This window comes from Lynx rufus, unplaced genomic scaffold, assembly GCF_022079265.1.
Source record: "Lynx rufus isolate CCGP_SWC_20201006 ecotype Redwood Valley unplaced genomic scaffold, mLynRuf1.p SCAF_2, whole genome shotgun sequence".
Classification (NCBI taxonomy): Eukaryota; Metazoa; Chordata; class Mammalia; order Carnivora; family Felidae; genus Lynx; species Lynx rufus.
Genome location: NW_025814834.1, coordinates 198,041,560 through 198,063,145, shown reverse-complemented (window position 1 = coordinate 198,063,145; position 21,586 = coordinate 198,041,560).

The window sequence follows — 21,586 nt, the reverse complement described above, 5'->3', positions numbered from 1 at the left end:
CTCCAGGACACCATGCCCTTCTGACTTTCCTCTTACCTTGCTGGCGTCTCCTTTTCGGTGTTCTCTACTGTTTTTTCACTGACCTCTTGTCGCTGGAATGTCCAAGGGCTTAGTTCTTGACCTTCTCCTTTTCGATGTCTGTAATCATTCACCAGATGATATCATCAAGTCTCACGATTTTAATTAATTAACTAATTTAGAGAGAGGCAGAGACAGAGTGAGTGGGGGAGGGGCGGGGGGGGAGAGAGAGAATCCCAAGCGGACTCCTCACTGCCAGCACAGAGCCCCACGCAGGGCTTGAACTCATGAAACTGGGAGATCATGACCTGAGCTAATTCCTCAGCAAATCTGGTTGGCTTTATCTTTAAATTAAAAAAAAAAAAAAGTTTATTTATTTTTGAGAAAGAGAGACACTGAGTGTGAGCGGGGGAGGGGCAGAGAGCAAGGGAGACACAGAATCCCAAGCAGGGTCCAGGCTCTGAGCTGTCAGCACAGTACAGCCTCCAGCTCACGAACTGAACCACAATATCATGGCCTGAGCCAAAGCGGGATGCTTATCTGACAGATCCACCCAGGCACCCCGGCTTTACCTTTGAAACAACACCAGAATCCTGTCACTTCTCACCACCTCCACTGCTGCTGTGTAAGTCCCAGCCATTATGTTTCTCACCTGGATAAATGCAAGAGCTTTTTAACTGATATCTCTGTATCCACTCTTGCCTTCCTCTCGTATAGCCTTGATTCATCCTGAAAGTAATCTCTTAAAAAATATAAGAGAGTGGGAATGTAAAATGGTGCAGCTGCTGTGGAAAACAATACGGTGATTCCTGCAAAAACTGAACAAGAATTACCATATGATCCAGCATTTCCACTTTCTTGGTATATACCCAAAAGAATTGAAAGCAGGAATTCTAACAGATATTTGTACACCAGTATTCACAGCTGCATTTTCTCAGTAGCCCAGAGGTATAAGAAACCCAAGTGTTCATTGACAGATGAATGGATAAATGAAATGTGGCGTATACTTACAAGGGAATGTTATTCAGCCTTAAAAAGGAAGGAAATTCTGACAGGCTAAAATGTGGATGAATCCTGAAGACATTATGTCATGTGAAATAAGCCAGTCACAAAAGGATGAGTATTGTATGATTCTACTCATATAACATATGGAGTAGTCACAATTCACAGAAGCAAAAAGTAGAGTGGTGGATACAAGGGGCTAGAGGGAGGAGGGATGGGGAGTTCTTGTTTAATAGTGGGTTCAGAGTTGCAGTGTGGTAAAATAAAAAGGTTCCCGAGATGGATGACGGTTTTGGATGTGGTAAAATAAAAAGGTTCCTGAGATGGATGACCAGAGATAGATGACGGTGTGCAACAGTGTGAATGTCCTTAATGCCACTGAACTGTTTAGTTGAAAATAGTTACAATGTTTTACGTTCCATGTGTTTTCTCACATTAAAAAATTTATAAGTCAGATCGTGATCCTCCTCTGCTCAAAATTCTCCAATATCTATTTACTGTATTCAGAGGAAAAGCTGCTAAGTCCTCACAATCTCCTTCAAGGCCCTACGTAGTTGATCTGCCCTCAAACTGCTGGCCCCTTTAATCACCCTGTTCCGGTCACACTGGCCGTTTTTTTAAAGTTTGTTTGTTTGTTTATTTATTTATTTATTTATTTAGAGAAAGAGAGAGAGTGCAAGTGGGGAAGTGGGGGAGGAGCAGAGAGAGAGCGGGACAGAGAATAAATATGAAGCGGGCTCTGTGCTAACAGCAGAAAGCCCCAACCCGGGGCACCTAAGATGACATCAGATCCTTAACTGACTGAGCGACCCAGGCACCACCATATTGGCCATTAAAATAATTTTTTTTTAATGTTTGTTTATTTTTGAGAGAGAGCGAGAGCGCGCAGGAGACGGAGCATGAGCAGGGGAGGGGCAGAGAGAGGGGAGACACAGAACCAAAGCAGGCTCTAGGCTCTGAGCTGTCAGCACAGAGCCCCTTGTGGAGCTCGAACACGAACTGTGAAATCATGACCTGAGCTGAAGTGAGATGCTCAACCGACTTTGCTATCCAGTCACCTCCCCCATATTGGCCATTTTGATGTTCCTTCAAAGTTGCCAGCACTCTCCTGACTCAGAACCTTTGAACTTCTTGTTCCCTCTGCTTAGAATGACCTTATCCCGGGGGGCCTGGGTGGTCCTGCTCTTGATTTCTGCTCAGGTTATGATCTCATGATTCATGGGCTTTCATGGGCTGCGTTGGGCTCTGTGTTGACAGTGTGGAACCTGCTTGGGATTCCCTGTCTCCCTTTCCCTCTGCTCCTCCCCCACTCACTCTGTCTCAAAAATAAATGAACAAAGAAGGAAGGAAGGAAGGAAGAGAAAGAAAGAAAGCAAGCTCTTACCCCAAATACCCATTTGCTTCACCTCCTTCAAATCTTGACTCAAATATCATCTTTGGGGGCGCCTGGGTGGCTCAGTCGGTTAAGCGGCCGACTTCGGCTCAGGTCATGATCTCGCAGTCCGTGAGTTCGAGCACCGCGTCGGGCTCTGTGTTGACAGCTCAGAGCCTGGAGCCTGCTTCAGATTCTGTGTCTCCCTCTCTCTCTGTCCCTCCCCCGCTCATGCTCTGTCTCTATCTCTCTCTCTGTCAAAAATAAATAAACATTAAAAAAAATTTTTTTAAATATCATCTTTTACCCACTCTGACCACATTTCAAGTTGCAACTTGCACCCCCGCATTCCCATTCCTCTCCCGTGCTTAAATTTTTAAAAAAAATTTTTTTTCAACGTTTATTTATTTTTGGGACAGAGAGAGACAGAGCATGAATGGGTGAGGGGCAGAGAGAGAAGGAGACACAGAATCGGAAACAGGCTCCAGGCTCTGAGCCATCAGCCCAGAGCCTGACGTGGGGCTCGAACTCACAGACCGCGAGACGGTGACCTGGCTGAAGTCGGACGCTTAACCGACTGCGCCACCCAGGCGCCCCTTAAATTTTTTCTCCACACCACTTACCACCATCTGACATACCATATATTTTAAAAAAAATTTTTTAATGTTTAAAAATTAAAAAAAAATTAAAATTGAAAAATTAAAAAAACATTTTTTTTTAATGGCCATAAGCCTGGAGTATAATTGCCAACATATACTTGGGGGTTAAAGATAAAGGAGGTTTGTAAAGGAATTTTTTTGTGTTTAAGGAGACTGGCAGGATCCTGGGAGGTTAGGATAATATTAAGGCAAAATTCCCTTTTGCCCGTAGCAAAATTTCATGGAGGCAGCTGAGCTCCTAGAGGGAGGTCACTTTGCCGTTTCAAGGACTAGTCAATGGGCTGTAGGCAGTAAGGGAATTTAATTTTTCAGTTGCCTTAGTTTCCCACATCACCATGGCAAGCACTTAAACCCCCTTACATCTTGATGAGGGTGATATTAGGTCTCCAGAAAACGGAGTCTGTAGATTTCTGGAGATCAGCTGTTGATAAGATTGTTCTTTTCTTTGCTGTTAGGCAGTCAGGAGTGCCTAAGGAATATCACACATATCCCACCTGCACAGGGGGTGGGAGGGCTGCTGTTAGCCTGTACTTTGCCCTCAGCTTGCCCCACGCTCCCTCATCACTTTGACTGACATGCCCCCTTCTGCCCTGCTGGACCCCTCTTGGCTGATGATTCCTTGTCCCAGGATCTTCCCTGCTTTGGCTCCCAGGAAGGCCTGACACCCAGGTACCACCAGGTGGTGCTGTGGACTCATTCAGGTGAAGCTGGCTCTCTGTCTCCAGGAGGCACGGAAGGGGGCAGTCTTAGGATTCCCTCTGGCTCCTCTGGAGAAGCTTGGTTTCCTCTATGGAAGGCAGATGGGCCCCAGATGATCCTGGGAGGTGAAGTCTCCAAAATCCACCCTGGGTCTGCACTGGAGATTCCAGCACAGTGTTGGCAGCAGACCCACTACATAATTTGTGGGGCCCAGTGGAAAATAAAAATGCCGAAGTTGCTACTAGAGGCAGCATAACGCATGCCTAAAAGCATGCAGAATCTTTCTGGTTCAGTCTTCTAGAGCTGACTGTTAAAATTTTAGCAATTTTAGGGGTGCCTGGGTGGCTCAGTCAGTGAAGCAACTGACTCTTGATTTCAGCTCAGGTCATTATCTCATGGTTTGCGAGAGATTGGCCCCAGAGTCAGGCTCTGAGCTGACAGCGAGGAGCCTGCTTGGGATTCTCTGTCTCCCTCTTTCTTTGCCCCTCCCCTGCTTGCTCTCTCTCTCTCTCTCTCAAAATAAATAAACTTAACAAAAACTTAGGAGTTTTGGGGCACCTGGGTGGCTCAGTTGGTTGGGCGGCCGACTTCAGCTCAGGTCATGATCTCGTGCTCTGTGGGTTCGAGCCCCGCGTCAGGCTCTATGCTGGCAGCTCAGAGCCTGGAGCCTGCTTCCAATTCTGTGTCTCCCTCTCTCTCGGCCCCTCCCCTGCTTGCTCTCTGTCTCTTTCTCAAATAATAAACATTAAAAAATTTTTTAATTAAAAAATTTTAGGAATTTTATGACCTGATTGTTGAACACAGCCATTATAAAAATTAAATGATATAAAAAGTATATGAAATAAATTATATAAAACCAAAGGTAATGAATACCCCAAACTCATCACTATATAATTATTTTTATTTTTTGATTGATTGATTTTTAGGGCATATGTCATATATTGACCCTGTGTTCCCTCACTCACTGGTCACTACTCTTGACTTGTAGAACAGGTACAGAACTGCAAGGAATCATCCCCAGCTCTGTGATAACCAGATACACCAGTTCTAGGGGTGGGGGGGGTGTCACATCATAGACTAGAATCGACAACCGTAGGGACGGGTGGTTCTGCCAGTTAGCTATGACCACATGTTCTCCTCACTCCCACAGCAGATCGTCAGGGTCATCTAGTTCATTAGAGACAAAGGCATCAGTCTGCACACGCTCGCAGAACTTGTATGTTTCACAGCAGACCAGCACTGGCACATTATGGGCTTGTGCCCCCAGGGCCAGCTCTGCTATCCCTACCCGTGACAAGATTAGTCACAATTAGTTAACATATAGTGCAACAATGATCTCAGGAATAGATTCCTTAATGCCCCTTACCCATTTAGCCCACACACCCCCACAACTCCTCTAGTAACCCTCTGTTTGCTCTCCATATTTAAGAGTCTCTTATGTTTTTGTCCCCCTTCCCTGTTTTTATATTATTTTTGCTTCCCTTCTCTTATGTTCATCTGTTTTGGATCTTAAAGTCCTCATATGAATGAAGTCATATGATATTTGTCTTTCTCTGACTGACTAATTTCGCTTAGCATAATAACCTCTAGTTCCATCCACATAGTTGCAAATGGCAAGATTTCATTCTTTTTGATTGCTGAGTAATACTCCATTGTCTATAGATACCACATCTTCTTTATCCATTCATCCATTGATGGACATTTGGACTCTTTCCATACTTTGGCTATTGTAGATAGTGCTGCTATAAACATTGGGGTGCATGTGTCCCTTCGAAACAGCATACCTGTATCCCTTCGATAAATACCTAGTAGTCCAATTGCTGGGTTGTAGGGTAGTTCTACTTTTAATTTTTTGAGGAACCTCCATACTATTTTCCAGAGTGGCTGCACCAGTTTGCATTCCCACCAGCAGTGCAAAAGAGATCCTCTTTCTCTGCATCCTCACCAATCAGGCAATCTGTTGTTGCCTGAGTTGTTCATGTTAGCCATTCTGACAGGTGTGAGGTGGTGTTTCATTGTGGTTTTGATTTTATTTCCCTGATGATGAGTGATGTTGAGCATTTTTTCATGTGTCAGTTGGCCATCTGGATGTCTTCTTTGGAGAAGTGTCTATTCATGTCTTTTGTGACAGCTTCCGGTCGTATGTTTAGGTCTTTCATCCATTTTGAGTTTATTTTTGTGTATGGTGTAAGAAAGTGGTCCAGATTCATTTTTCTGCATGTCGCTGTCTAGTTTCCCCAGCACCGTTTGCTGAAGAGACTGTCTTTATTCCATTGGATATTCTTTCCTCGTTTGTCAAAGATTAGATGGCCATACATTTGTGGGTCCATTTCCGGGTTCTCTATTCTGGTCCATTGATCCAAGTGTCTGTTTTTGTGTCAGTACCATACTGTCTTGATGATTACAGCTTTGTAACACATCTTGGAAGTCTGGGATTGTGATGCCTTCCTCTTTGGTTTTCTTTTTCAGGATTGCTTTGGCTATTTGGGGTCTTTTCTGGTTCCATATATATTTTAGGATTGTTTGTTCTAGCTCTGTGAAGGATGCTAGTGTTATTTTGATAGATATTGCATTGAATATGTAGATTGCTTTGGGTAGTATCGACATTTTAACAATATTTGTTCTTCCAATCCATGAACATGGAATATTTTTCCATTTTTTTGTGTCTTCTTCAAATATATTTATATTTTTGTATATATTTAAATTTATATATATTTAATTATAGTTATTTCATGAACACTTATGCTTTTGAAGTGACTTATGTTTATTGTGCCTATACGGTGAAAATACTATATAGTGGTGTGCTTCTTGGTTCAGATTTCTTGCCAACTTTGCATTCAGTGATGTCACACTGGTAGTTAAAAATTGACAAAAGTCAGGGGTGCCTGGGTGGCTCAGTGTATTAAGCATCTGACTTCGGCTCGGGTCATGATCTCACGGTTTGTGAGTTTGAGCCACACATCAGATTCTGCACTGACAGATTCTCTCTCTCTCTCTCTCTCTGCCCCACCCCACTTGCATGCACACACACACACACACACACTCTCTCTCTCTCTCTCTCTCAAAATAAATAAATAAACCTAAAAAAATTGACGAAGGTCAGAGTGTTCATGTCATCAAAATCTACAAACACCACAAATCATGTTCGTCCCCCACTCCCCAGCTGAAGCCAGTTAAACTTTTACCAGTACACCCTGGTTGGACTCCTAATGTGCTGTGCCATGTGGTCTTGAGCAAAGCTCTCTTCTCTCCATCCTCCCATACTTAGTGTATCACTTTATAATTTACAAAAAAGGGACATTCTTTGTGTGCTGGGCACTGTTGTCCAATGTAACTTTTTTTAAAAAGTTTTTTTGGTGTGTTTTTAAATGTTTATTTATTTGAGAGAGAGAGAGAGAGCGAGAGCGCATGCACAAGCAGAGGAGGGACAGAGAGAGGGAGAGAATCCCAAGGAGCCCCCAAGCTGCCAGTGCAGAGCCCGACATGGGGCTCGATCCCATGAACCACGAGATCATGACTGGAGCCGAAATCAAGAGTCAGATGGTCAACTGACTGAGCCATCCAGGCACCCCTCATGTAACTCTTACAACCACCCAGGAGGTAGATTATTGTGGTACAAAGAACAAAGGATGTTGCCACAGAGGAGTTGATGACTTTGACTCCTGGGATGGCTGTCCCCAGGACTCCCGAAGGTGGCACTGTGGTTTGACTCAGGGAAGCCAGCCACATTCCCTTTCTGTGCCTCTGTCCTGCATTGAGAAAATAATAATAATAATAATAATAATAATAATAATAATAAATATAATAGTGGTCTTTCCAGCCATCTTCAGTGTTGTTTTTGAGACTTGTACATCAGAAGCCTGCTCCCTAGCTGTACCTTAAGAGTAGAAAGAGGAAAGATCTAGCCCTCTCTGCTCCTGTAGAAGGTCACAGCTGTAGGAGGTGAAAACTGGCATTTCCTTCTTACTATAACAACAGACAGTGAGAATTTTTCCCAAAAGGGAGACTGGGGTTGGATCCTTTAGGAATTCAGGAAATGCCAGCACAAAATATGATGCTTTGGTGTGCTGATTATTTTGAACCTTGCACCTGAAAAAACAACAAATCTGGGGAGAGGCTTTCTCTGAATTCCCCCTCTCTGCTCAATGACAGATCCTTCAAAAGGAACTCAATTGTCTAAAATCCCCTCCCCTGGAGCTTCATCAACCAGGAAAGATTGACTTTTTTACAGGAGAGACTAGAAATTGACACCACTTCTAGAAGTGACATCCAGACACACTTTGTGGCAAACCATCGTATCTCCCCTGTTTTCTTCTAAGGGCCCTTCATTTATTCTCTCCCCTAAGTGGCCTATACCTCCCCTCTCCTTCCCTGTTAAGATGGTATATAACCTCCCAATCCTACTGCTTTTTTGGGGTATTTCCTTTTTCCTCCCACTGTGATCCCCACCTGCATGTAATATTAAAAGTGAATAAATATGTATTCCTTTTCTCCTATTAATCTGATATCAGTCTATTTCATAGACCCAACTATGGAACCTAGGATGGCTGAGGGAAACTTTTTCCTCCCCTGCAATGTGGGGGGCCCAAACATTAACTGTCCTATATACCCCACTTGCAGCCAAATACATACACCCTGTGTCCCAAATTTACACTTGCTTCCCGATTAGCAGAAAGCAGCTATCACTCCTGTAATTAAAAACACCCTGAGTGCCTGGGTGGCTCAGTCGGTTAAGCATCTGACATCAGCTGACAGTTCTCACAGTTCGTAGGTTTGAGCCCATGTCGGGCTCTGTGCTGACAGCTCAGAGCCTGGAGCCTGCTTTGGATTCTGTGTCCCTCCCACCACCGTCCTTCCCCCAGTCCCGCTCTGTCTCTCCCTCTCAAAAATGAATAAACATTTTTTAAAAATTAAAAAAACACACAACCTTACCCCCAAGGAAGGAACCCCAATGCCTTGATGTTCCTTCTCTAGCTTTCTCAAATTCCCTTCTCAAAAATCTGCACTCTGTGACTAATGGTGAAGTTAATATTCCCTACACAACCACCTGGAGACAATAGTAGGGGAAAGGGAGAAGATGAAATATCTAAAATGTGTAAATAGACACATCAAGGAGGGAAGTTCAAGTAGAGGCCATAATTGTCGCCTCCATAACCCATTTTAAGGCCGATGTTGTATTTATGGCTTTGCTTCTTCACTGTATCTATTTCAGGTTTCTTCTGCTTTCAGTCAGTAAGGGACAGCCAGGTTCTTAGCTCACAGAAGAGACTCAAGCTTTGATTCCCGAGAGATCTGTGCCCTGGGGGACCCTCTTGTATGGAACTGCAGCAGTCTTGCTGTGACTCTGATCACAGGATTTGTACTAGGAATAGGATCATTCGAGAATACAGGTAAGTCTTTCACTAAGCCTCCTTGCCCCCTCTGTGTGGTACCAACCTATTTCCCCTTGATAGCCAGACACTGTCACCCCAGAAAATACCTTGATTTCTTTTTTGCTTGTCTGTTCAGGAGCATGAAGCGTTCAAAATGGTTGGGTGGCAGTTTCAACTTCCAGTTTGGTGGGAAAACTGTGTCACTTGGTGGAGGCATTCGTCCCTCAGACACTACAGGCTTTTAACACACCTCTCCTTCGTATAGTCATGAGGCCAAGAAGCAAAGAATGTTTGAGTTGTAAAACGGTTTCATTGTGAGAGAGCCACTCCTACATCCAGCCCCTTGGTCCTCGAACTGCTCTCTGGCTAAAGGAGAAACAGTACGTACCCTGGTTCAGAGCATTACTGTATCCTGTGGATGGCTCTCTAGTTCATGAAGTGTCTACAGCTGGGACCTTACGTGGACCTTCAGGAGACCTTTCCACCCTGGTAGAATGCTGACTAATGGAGCACGTGGTAAGACCAATGAATCCTGCAGGCATCCCCTGCTCAGTTTCCCACTTCTTGTCTTGCAAAGTGATTTCCATGGTTAGAAACAATATTTTGTGAGATAACAAGACTGCGTATTAAGTCCACAGATGGAGATGTCCGTCTTCTTTAGCCCATGCAGTTAGTCTCCACTCCTGTCATCATGGTCCTTTTTCAATGAACCTATTGAACAAGAGCTGCACTGGCTGGGGGAAAAGGCCATCTGGTTAACATCCACAGAACATTCTATTTGCTATTCAAAGCTTCCCCCATAGTTGAGGCCCATGGTGACTATTTGTATGGCATACCTTCTGTCTCATGATCTGGGACCATTCTAAGAAATTCATCTTTCCCAAGCCTCTTTGTCATGAACTTCCAATCTTGTAAGACTTTCAGCTGTTCAAATCATTAGTCATTGCCCATGAACTGGTACATGTCCTCACCTCGGGCCATCTTTTCTTCCAGGCAAAGTGGGTAATGAGACATGCTGCTTACAGTCCTGCCCTGCTGAGGGATCTCCTTCTCCACTATCCCTCGGGGCCACTTCTTGCTGTTTCAGAATCTGTCATCAGAAAACCAGGCTCTAATAATTTCCCCTTCACAGTGGAGCCTTGTTGTACTCACTCACATAGCTGGGAACATTCTACTGGTCTGGGCCCACTCCAGCAGGTCTATCCTTGCTCCTCTGTCCCCATCCTTTTGTTCCCAAGTCTCTCAAGCAATCTCCTTGAGAACAACCTGCTTCTATATGGACCCTTTCCCCGAGGGAACTGCTGGGCAGAGGGGTCAGATGGCAGTTCATTGGGGGGCAGCTCAGGTCACAAGGTCACCTGGGGTGCCCTTTGGTCAAGTGTGCAGTCTGCCGGAGCCCAGCGAAAACCCAGGAGCTATTTCTCAAAAGAAAAATACTCACTTATGAATGAAGCATGGCTTTGCCTCCAAGCCCTGAGGGCCTATTTACAGCGACCTTCTATCAGTGTCTGTGGTAGGCCTCAGGGAGCACTCTGATTTGCCTCAGGCACTCCGAACGATTAGGGCTGAAAGCCTGAACTATGTGCACTGCATGGCCTGGACCAGGTCGGGAGGCCTCTTCTGCCCTCTCCCCCTCTGTGCCTTACTCACAGCTGGAGACTGGCAAATGGGTAGGAGCAGTCAGTGCACCAGGTGGTGCTTCCAAAATCCCAAATGACCCATCAAACCCTAGGGCTCCGTCTAAGAGGTGGGAAGTCCAAAGTGCAGCAACCTGTCCTTTGCTTTGGAGGGAATGTCCTGAAGTGTCTCAAAACATGTGACACCCAGAATTTTAATGAAGTGGCAGGGCCCTATATTTTCACTGGATTTATCTTCCACCCTTTGGCACCTGCTACTTTTTCTCTCTCTTTTTTTTTTTGGTTCTATCAGTATCGGGCCACCAGTATGAGAGCCTATGGGATGAAGTGACAGAAACTTGGAATGGAATCTTGACCTCTATTCCGTCCTCCTTCTATCTGAGGAGGTGTAAAGCTAAAAACACTTCCCAGGCTCCCTTACAGCGGAGGTTCTGATGTAAATCCAATTCCTTCAAGTAGATGCACCCACAGGAGACTTGGGAAAGCAGAAGTAAGGCAGAAACCATCTCTCTGCAGCTGTGACTGCTGGCAAGCGAGATCTGTTTGAAAGACCAGGAGCAGCTTCTGGTTTTTTGCACGGGACTGACTGAATACGGTAGGGTCAAGGCTCCTGCAGACTAAATTAGGGCATAGACCAGCAGGTGGGCTTTTCTCTGAGGCAGGACTATAAAGCTAATTGTTTCTCGTATATTCTTTGTCATAGTGGAGAAAAATGCATTGGCCTGATCAAGTTCTGGGGGTTGTACTGATATCTGTCCTCCCCAAAGCCACATCTGAAACAGCATTTGCAATCGGGGTCACCATTTGATTAAGTTTACAATATTCTTCTGCCTTCTTCAAGACTATCTGACTTTTCCAGTTCCCAAACAAAGACACAGAGATAGATATCTATATATATATATCTGCGTCTTTGTTATATATATACATATATTTTTAATGTTTATATATATATATGTGTCTTTGTTGTATATATATATATATATATTAATGTGTTTATATATATATCTGTGTCTTTGTTATATATATAAACATATATATGTATGTTTAATGTTTATATATATATCTATATATATCTGTGTCTTTGTTTTATATATATATATTTTTTTAATGTTTATTTATTTTTGAGACAGGGAGAGACAGAGCATGAATGGGGGAGGGTCAGAGAGAGAGGGAGACACAGAATCTGAAACAGGCTCCAGGCTCTGAGCTGTCAGCACAGAGCCCGACCCGGGACTTGAACTCACGGACCACAAGATCATGACCTGAGCCGAAGTTGGATGCTTAACCGACTGAGCCACCCAGGCGCCCCAGGACACCAATATAAATGTGACAGAAATCATCACCTCCACATATTTTAAGTCTTTAATGGTGGCATTAATCTTTGTGATGCTCTCAAGCTCTTTTATTTTAATTTACATTTTATGGGAATCAGGAACTTCAGTGACTTGCACTTTGTTTTTCCAATAATAAAAGCTGTTAACCAACCTATGGCCTGAGTGCCAATGCAGGATTCTGCCAGTAGCTTAAGATATTTATTCTTTTTTTTTAAACGTTTATTTATTTGCTGGAGAAAGCGCAAGTGGGGGAGGGGCAGAGAGAGAGAGGGACAGAGGATCTGAAGCAGGCTCTGCCCTGACAGCAGCAAGCCCAATGTGGGGCTCGAACTCACAAATGATGAGATCATGACCTGAGCTGAAGTCGGTCGCTCAACTGACTGAGCTACCTAGGTGCCCCTTTAAGATATTTAGTCTAATTATACAAATGACGAAAAACTAGCAGATGGATTTAGGAGCTAGATCTATCCTTGAGTGGACTTTGGTCAAAACTCCATTTATAACCAGGCTCTCTATACTTCATATTTTCTCTAGGTGCCTAGCCTCTTACCTGTCCCACTGTGATCTCCCTTGGACTGCCAGGGCCAGAATCTTGCAAACTACATTTCCCAAATTCCCAAAGTCCATTGATAGCTGTGTCCCAGTTAGGTTGTGCCAATGGGAGGCACTTGGTTATATTTAATTTTTTTTAACGTTTATTTATTATTGAGAGACAGAGAGAGACAGAGCATGAGCAGGGGAGGCACCAAGAGACGGGGAGACACAGAATCTGAAGCAGGCTCCAGGCTCCGAGCTGTCAGCCCAGAGCCTGACACGGGGCTCGAACTCACAAACCGCGAGATCATGACCTGAGCTGAATACGGACGCTCAACCAACTGAGCAACCCAGGTGCCCCGGCACTTGGTTATATTTAAAGGTGGGAGGAAGGGAGAAACCTTTCTGCTTCAGGAGGTACCTTGGCTTTGACAGCACTGGGTCCTCCAGCATTGTCGGTAGGGAGTGTGGGGTTGTAGGCTACAGCCCAAGGGCAGTAGCAATTTCCTGGGCTCCGGATAATGCTCTCTCTCTCCCACATTCTTCAGTATATCCAATGTCTTTGTGACCAACCCCCTGCATTAAAGTCTTCTCTGCTTTAAATTTTTTTTTTCAACGTTTATTTATTTTTGGGACAGAGAGAGACAGAGCATGAACGGGGGAGGGGCAGAGAGAGAGGGAGACACAGAATCGGAAACAGGCTCCAGGCTCTGAGCCATCAGCCCAGAGCCTGACGCGGGGCTCGAACTCCCGGACCGCGAGATCGCGACCTGGCTGAAGTCGGACGCTTAACCGACTGCGCCACCCAGGCGCCCCAAGTCTTCTCTGCTTTAAATATGTAGGGTGGTATCTGTTTTCCTGATTAGACATTGATTCATACATTTCTGTAAAGCCCACACTCTAGTGCAGCGCAGAAGCATCCTGGGTGTCCAGGAATTTGTGTGGCAATTGTCTGATTGTTCCCAAAAGGTTTGAATATTTGAGTACAAATTCTTTGGAGAAAGACTCATGGTATGGTCCTGCAGGTTATTGTTGGGTCTTTCCTTAAGGGTCTTTAACTTTCTTTAAAAAAAATTTTTTTTTAACATTTATTTATTATTGAGAGACAGAAACACAGAGTGTGAGCAGGGGAGAGGTAGAGAGAGGTGAAGACACAGACTCCGAAGTAGGCTTCAGGCTCTGAGCAAGCAGTCAGCACAGAGCCTGTCGCGGGGCTCGAACTCACGAACTGTGAGATCATGACCTGAGCCGAAGTCAGTTGCCTAACCAACTGAGCCACCCAGGCGCCCCTAACTTTCTTTTTATTCGGTGGTCGACACACCTGAACCTACTCAAGTATGGACATTGGATGAAAAATCAAAACTGTCTTTTAGGGCGCCTGGGTGGCTCAGCCGGTTAAATGTCCAACTTTGGCTCAGGTCATGATCTCACGGTTTATGAGTTTGAGCCCTACATCGGGTCTGCACTAACAGTGTGGAGCCTCCTTTGGATTCTCTCTCTCCTTCTCTCTATCTCACTTTATCTCTATCTCAAAAAAATAATTAGAACAAAATTGTTTATTGCATCAAGATAGGCCTTTGTTCACTGGGCATGGAAGTATTTTTTTTTTCTGTTACTGTTATAAAAATTAAATGGGAATTTAGTAGACTGTCCCTGATTCGTTAGTTGTTTCCAAAAATCTCTGTGGATCAAACCACTCTGATTTCATGCCAACCCTGCTGCTTATTAGTAACACTTCCCATTTTGTATTTGTTGGGTAACTGCCACCACTTGGGCTGTATCATTCCAGACTCCTCCTCCTGAAATGAGAGTACATTTCAATTATAGACCCATCCGCCATCATTCCTGGCTTAGAGAGGATGGTCAGTAAAGTGCCTTTTAATGATTTTGGCACTTCCTTCATCAATTGTCCTCTGGTTTTGGTAAAGGAGGTGAATTCTGGGTCTTTTCAAGGAATATAATTATTGGTTGATCAGCAAGATGCACAGACAGATTCAATAAATCATCCTGACTCCTGAGATCTTTGAATTTATTCCTCTGGTTTATGGCAAAAGATTTCCACTGTCATACAAATGAATGACAGGTCAGTATTGTATCCAGTTTTGCATAAACCAACACTTCAATTGTTAGAATAACAGCTGCCAGCCATCAGAGGAAGCTCCCTGGATGCAGAATCTCCAGTGAATATATTCAAACCAATAAATTCATTTTGATCTGAAATTATATTCAGGCTTTCCTTATTTAAGTACCCTCCAAATTCACCTCCATAAATAGTCCCTTGCTTTTTCATCAAATAAAATAGCAGATTCCTGCGATTGTTTTCTTTGGGCAGGCCTCCCTTTCCCTAGTTTTTGTCTGCTTTTCATCCTCCAGGACATGTTATGCTTGGGCTTTGGTTCTGGCCAAGGGGCAAGAAGGAACTTAAGTTTTCTTCAGCAATGAAGGTTCAGTCTTATCAATTAAGGAAGGATGGAATTTTTCATGTAAAGGAGGAGGGAACACTTCCTTGGAGCTCAGCAGACAATACTATGTTCTTGCTAAGAAATTCAATCCCGTCTCATAATCTAGATTAAATTTATTAGAAGAACTTCTCTTAATTAACCTACACTTAACTGATTTGCTGAATTAACTGATAATCCCCATGATCACTTTCTCTCCACATTTTTTAAAAAAAATTTATCGATTTATTTTGAGAGAGAGAAAGAGAGTCCGAAAATGGGAAGGGCAGAGAGAGGTGGGGGGAGAGAAAATCTCAAGCAGGCTCCACTATCAGTGCAGAGCACACAGCCTGATGCAGGGCTCGAACCCATGAACCAGGAGATCATGACCTGAGCCAAGATCAAGAGTCAAAGTCAGACGCTTAACTAAATGAGCCACCCAGGTGTCCCCTCCACACTTTTTTTTTTTTTAATTAAGGTAAAATCCACCCAATATACATTCAGTCATTTAAAAGTATACAAGTCAGTGGCATTTAGTGTATTCACAACGCTGTACAACCACCACCTATTTCTAGTTTCAAGTGTAGAGCTTTCTGAGTGCAGAGCTCTGTGTGACCTGCACAGTTAAGCTGGTTTGCCTATCTCTCACTCCCTTACCCCGGTGGCTGTCCTCCTATTTCTTAGGCACATCCCAATCTGTTTTTAGAACCTTCCTACTAGCTCTTTCCCTGCCTGCAATGCTCATCTGTTTAACCTGAGCATGGCAGCTGGAAGGTTGCCAACTGAGAGAGGCCATCCTTGACCTTCAGCCCCTCATAGCCACCAAATCACTTTGTTGGATCGTCTACCTGTTTTGATTCTTTGCCATGCCTTTTTTTAGTTGTTTTTTTTGTTTATTAGCCATCTCCCCTTGTTATGGGTTGGACTCTGCCTGCATTCCCCTCCCCCCCCCAGCCCCCATTCGTGTGCTGAAGTCCTAACCCCCAGCACCTCAGAATATGACCTTATTTGGAAAACAGGTTATTGCAAATGTACTCATTTGTTGAGTCGAAGTTGTACTGGGGTAGAGTGAACCCCTAATTCACTATGACTAGTGACTTTATATAAAGGGGAAATCTACACACAGAGATATATACAGGGAGAGCCCGGGTGAACATGAAGAGGGCCAGCTACAAGTCCAGGAGAGAGGCCTGGGACAGATCCTTCCTCCAGAACCCTCGGAAGGAACCAACCCTGCCCACACCTTGACTTCCAGCCTCTAGAAATTCGAGACAATGAATTTCTGCTGTTTAAGGCGGCCTGTAGTGTTTTGACAGAGCAGCGGTCACAAACTGATACACCCACTATGAGAACTGAGCTCCGCGAGAATGGCAAGCTGGTTTGTCTTGTTCACAGCTGTCCCACAACATGTCAGTACTGTTCCTGAGCACCGGGTACCGCTATTTAACTGTTTCACTTGCATACATGACCCTGAAAGCTTTTCAAGGGAAGAGGGTGTCGGGGTGTTCGTTAAAAACCTGTTGAGTACATGAAACCATTTCACTCTTTCCAGAATTTCTGCGAAGCGCCGGCAAGTAAAATGTGTGCGGACTGATAGGTCAGAGCTCTCATTCTCCGGGCCACTTTAATATGCACATCGTGCTTTCAGCTCTCCGGACAAAGACGCCAACACTTCGCAGGTCGCTCGAGTGGGACTCAGAAGACCGAACAGAGCTCCAGCCTTCTGCTAGTGTCCGTTCTTGCCCCTTTTGGCATCTCGGGACTTGTAGTTTTGTCCACTATATCTTTGCTGGAGAAACGAACGCTGAGACCACAACTCCCGTCACCGCGCGAGGACTGGCGCCACCAGAGCGCAGCCTCAGGAGGGGGCACGGGCGCCATTGACTAACCCGCTGGTCGAAGGGTCCGCCTTCCTGAGCCTAGGAGCCCCTGTGATTGGTCAGCTGCCTCGCTTCTCACGGAGGGGGCGACAGGTGAATGAAAGAGGGGCGTGTCGCTGTGCGGTAGCTCGGCCGCAAGGCTGGATCCCGCTGAAAGGTGAGAGTCGAGAAGCGGGTTCGCGCTACCTCTTTCATTGGTTTGGGGAACATTCGGGGCGCCCCAGGAGGTCCGCCTTGGGTGGAGGGAGCGGGCAGAGAGCTCCCCTCTTGGTCGGCCTCCCTCGGACCTCCCGGCCCTGGCTGCTCCCGAGACCTCCCGCCACCCAAACCTGAGCTGGATGACCGACCCTTCCCTCCCTCCAGAGTGGGGAGCGTCGGCGCGGCGGCAGCTGTCCCCCTTTCCTTGGTATTGGGCTGTCTCGCCGCGTCGTCCAGCCGGGTGGTCCTGGCGCCCGCCCATTGCGATGGTGCTGGGACGCGAGGGCTCGGCCAGGTTGGGGCAATGCCCACCGCAGCGATGGTCACTTTGTCTGCAGGAGGCAACGAGACGGGTAAGGCCCCTGTTTCCCACCCTCAGGAGCCAAAGACCGGTCCAGGAACTGGTTCCGGTGATCTCCGCAGGGTCGTCTGTCTTTGGAAGGTGGGGAAGGGGTGGAGATCCCCTTGTCTTGGGAACAATTTAGCAGGTGAACCCAAGGTGCAGTTGACCCTGAAATTTTTTCTGTGAAAATGGAAACTCTTCTCCCGTGTCGTTCCCCTTCCCTCCATGCGTTGGGAGAGGAGTGACTTCCTCAACCCTATGGGGAGTCAGGTTGGCATAGCGGTTAAGAATGTCAACCCTGGAATCAAACCAATTTTGGTTTCAGTCCTGACTTGCACGTGTTAGCTATAAATCTGAACTTCAATTTCCTCCCCTAAAAAAGAGGGTATAACAATGATATCTACTGCATTGGGTTATTGTGAGGTAAAAGTTAATTAATGCTTGTAAAGTACTGTCTACAGTGCTTCATGAAGAGTGGTGTTCAGTAAATGCTAGCAATGGATGAGCAGGTTTTCATTATTCTCAGGTTGGTGAGACTGAAGGAGTCTTGGCAGAGTTGGCGGGTGGAATTCAAGGCTGGTTTTGGTGCCAGCATGAAGGCAGTCATGTGATCTGGGTAGCATTCCCTAGGGGAACGTGGGAGTGTGCTGTAGAGAGTAGTGTTGGCATCTGCTCTCTCCCGGGGGACATGCACGGTGTACTTGGCTCATTTTTCTATTCCTGGCACCTTCCTTGTATGTAACCAGTCACTGTTGAATTGAATTGCAACAGTCAGAGGGCTGGGGGTTCCCCTAACCCATGAGGCTAAATGTACTTCTGAGAGCAGTAGATCCAGAGAGCTTCTTTCCAAGGAGAAGTAGTGATCCTCAGCCTGTCCCACGGTTGCAGGGCACCCAAAGCAAGTGATATGAATAAGGATTTCCACAGTATATGCCAAATACAGGGTTGGGGAAAGGGTTGTGGACAGACTTTTGCCAAGTTAAGGAGTATTGACACGACCCGACAGAATCTGGATTATTTGCAGAGAGAAAGCCAAAGGAAATGGGTTTGGGGTACTGTTGCTGGAAAGGAGCATCTTCCAGTGAAAGATGGAAGTGTCCTGTCGATAAAACTGTTCTTCAGCTAAGAAGTGTTGGGCCTACACCGGTTTATCTCCCTGATTGGCCAACTCCTTATTCCTCTGCCCTTCCTCCTTTACCCCCTTTGTTTAAAAAGAAAAAAATGAAAGCAGTACATGCACTTAGTGAAACATTCTAACAGGTTGAAAATGAAAAGTGGAGATCCCTTCACATACTTCTTACCCTTAATCTCTCTTCTCAAGGGTGTCTGCTATTAACTCTTGCTTGTGTAACCCTACATTGAAAAAAATCATGCTTATACAGATGGAATCATATGGTACATTTTGTTTTGCTTCTTGTCTTTTTCTCTCAATATACCTTGATGACCTATCCATAACGAACACACACAACTCTGGCTCATTAAAAACATGGCTGCATAGTATTCCCCTGTGTGATTGCACCTCATTTATTTAACTTGTCCCCTGTTGGACATTCTTTATACTTTTGTGCTCGTATAAAAGCCTGGTGAATGGACATCTCTGAACTCGTAATTTGATATTTTTTGGCAACCCATCCAAAAGGGTAAATTTTTATATTGATATTTCTGGGACAAAAGAAGTGTGCATTTTAAGTTTTAATAAATATTGCAAAATTCCTCTCTAGAATGGTGTTCCAAGTTACATCTGCATCACCAGTGGATATTAGCACATGACAGTTGAAAAATGTGATGTTACCAGTCTGATAGCTTTTCTTTCAGTTCTGAGGAAGGGAGTAAACTATGGTATTGAAATGTTGTATTTTCCTATATCTTGATTTTCCCTTCATATTTTTTCTTTTTCTTTAAAGTTGATTTATTTATTTTGAGAGACAGAGAGAGAGAGAGAGAGCATGAGCAGGGAAGGAGCAGAGAGAGAGGGAGAGAGAATTCCAAGCAGGCCCTGAGCTGTGGCAGAGCCTGAGGCGGGGCTCGATCTCATGAACCCATGAGATCATGACCTGATGACCTGAGCTGAGATCAAGAGTTGGACCCTTAACCAGCTGAGCCACCCAGGCACCCCGTTTATATTTTTTTTAAGGTTTTTTTTTTTTAATTTATTTTGAGAGAGAGAGAAAGAGAGTGTGCACCAATGCGTGTGAGTCAGGAAGGGACAGAGAGAGGGAGACAGAGGATCCAAAGCAGGCTCTGCACTGTCAGCGTAGAGCCCGATTCAGGGCTCAAACTCATGAACCTTGTGAGATCAAGACCTGAGCCACCCAGGTGCCCCTCCCTTCGTATTTTGATTGCCAAAGGCAGCAGCAGGAACTGCTGGGAAGCCTTGGTTGGAAAAGTCAGAAGAGGTGGGAATGACAGTGAAGCCTTAGTCCTGTGACAACTTTCAGGGTTGATTTATTTGGGAATCGTAGAATTTTGCAGATATCTAACAGTTTTCTTCCTTTCTGAAGCAAATGTTAATTTTAACTACTTTGGATGAAAAAATTCCAGAAATTATGATATAACTTCCTTGACTTTAAAATGAATATAAACAGATAAGAATCTTCTTGAGGACTTAAGCCCATCACTTATAGCCCTGGGCTATAATTTAGTGCTGTCCTAAGGCCATTTTGAATATGTAGGAACATTTAATGTTGCTTAGCTAAATGGCCTCAGGCTGATGTTTTGAAAAAATTCCTGGGTCTATTTTTTTAAGAGACATTTTTTACCTTTTCCTAGCTGTCAACTCTCACTTTTGTCAGTTTACTATCTTATAGAGGATCCTCTCTACTTCTCTCCCTAATTGGTTGTCTAGTTTCTAAACTGAAACAAGTGAAATGCATCACTTGTTATAAATATGTATAAAGTAAGTGTGAACTGCCAGTTAATAAGGTTCTTGTGGGTCTTTATTGAGTATAGTCCGTGTAGTTAGTACACAGACTATGGGGAATCAATTTTGCCAATGGAAGAGCCCTTTTTGTGGGGAGAAAGTGCCTGGTTTTTGGCTGGTTAGGGTATTGTGGCATTGCATTTGTAGAAAGGAAGAGCACTAAGGAGTTGTGAGTTGTGGTTGGCAGCTCTAACCACTGCCTTTTGTGATTCCAGTAGAGGGATGATGGACTTGGTTCTAGAAACTTCCCTGTGCTCAGTGGGTCAATACGGAAAAGGGATAGTCAGTGGATTGTTACGGAAACCGAAGTTCTGCTGCTTGTCGCTCTAAAGGCCTATACTCAAGAGATGAGTTTTGATTGAAAAAGAATGTGAGTTTTGTTCAGAAGCCCAGGGACCTGGGGAGAAGGCGGACTCTTGTCCAAAAGCCAACACTGAGGTTTCTGCCTGACCCAGGGATTTTTAAAGCGATTTAATCAGTTAACGGAGTCCCATGGTCTTTGACATTTCTTGATTGTGTGAGGACTTGATGATGCCAGCTACAGAATTATCTCAGTGCTCAGAGGTTGTGCAAAAACGTCTGGTTCCTGGTTACCCGGGGGTTGTGCAAGAGTACTCTGATCTTTCTGCAAAGGAGGGCAAGGTTTGCAGATGTGTAAAGGGAGGTCAGCAAAGTCATTTGCGTGACCTTAAAGAAGAAAAACATTTTGCTCAATGTTTCTGGGCTAATCAGAAAGCTGAGGTGGCTTCAAACAGACTTGCTGGCCTTGGTGGCCTAGGAAAGTTCTGGTCCTTCATTCCCCAAGGCCAGTGGTCCGCAAGTCTTAAAAGAAAGTAAATTAGTTCTGTTACAGATCAAGGGCCTTAAGTCAGCAAGCAAGGAGTGTGTTAACTTGAAGTAGGTTGACCCTTAAGACCAGGCTGGAGTGCTGTTGCAGGTTGGCTCTGTGGTTTGTGTGATGGGAAAAGATGGAAGAGAGAGAGCTCGGGGAAGGTCAGCATCTGTCTTTCTCAGTAGCAGAAGGATTGTAAACTTGATTTATACCTGCTCTACTTAGCAGTTAAGAAAGGAGTATTCCTTTCTACTTACCGAACCTACTTTGTCCAAAGCACTCTGCCAGGTGTTACGGGGGATAGCAAATGAAGTAAGATGTGGCTTGTACCTTCCAAGGCTTTTAGTC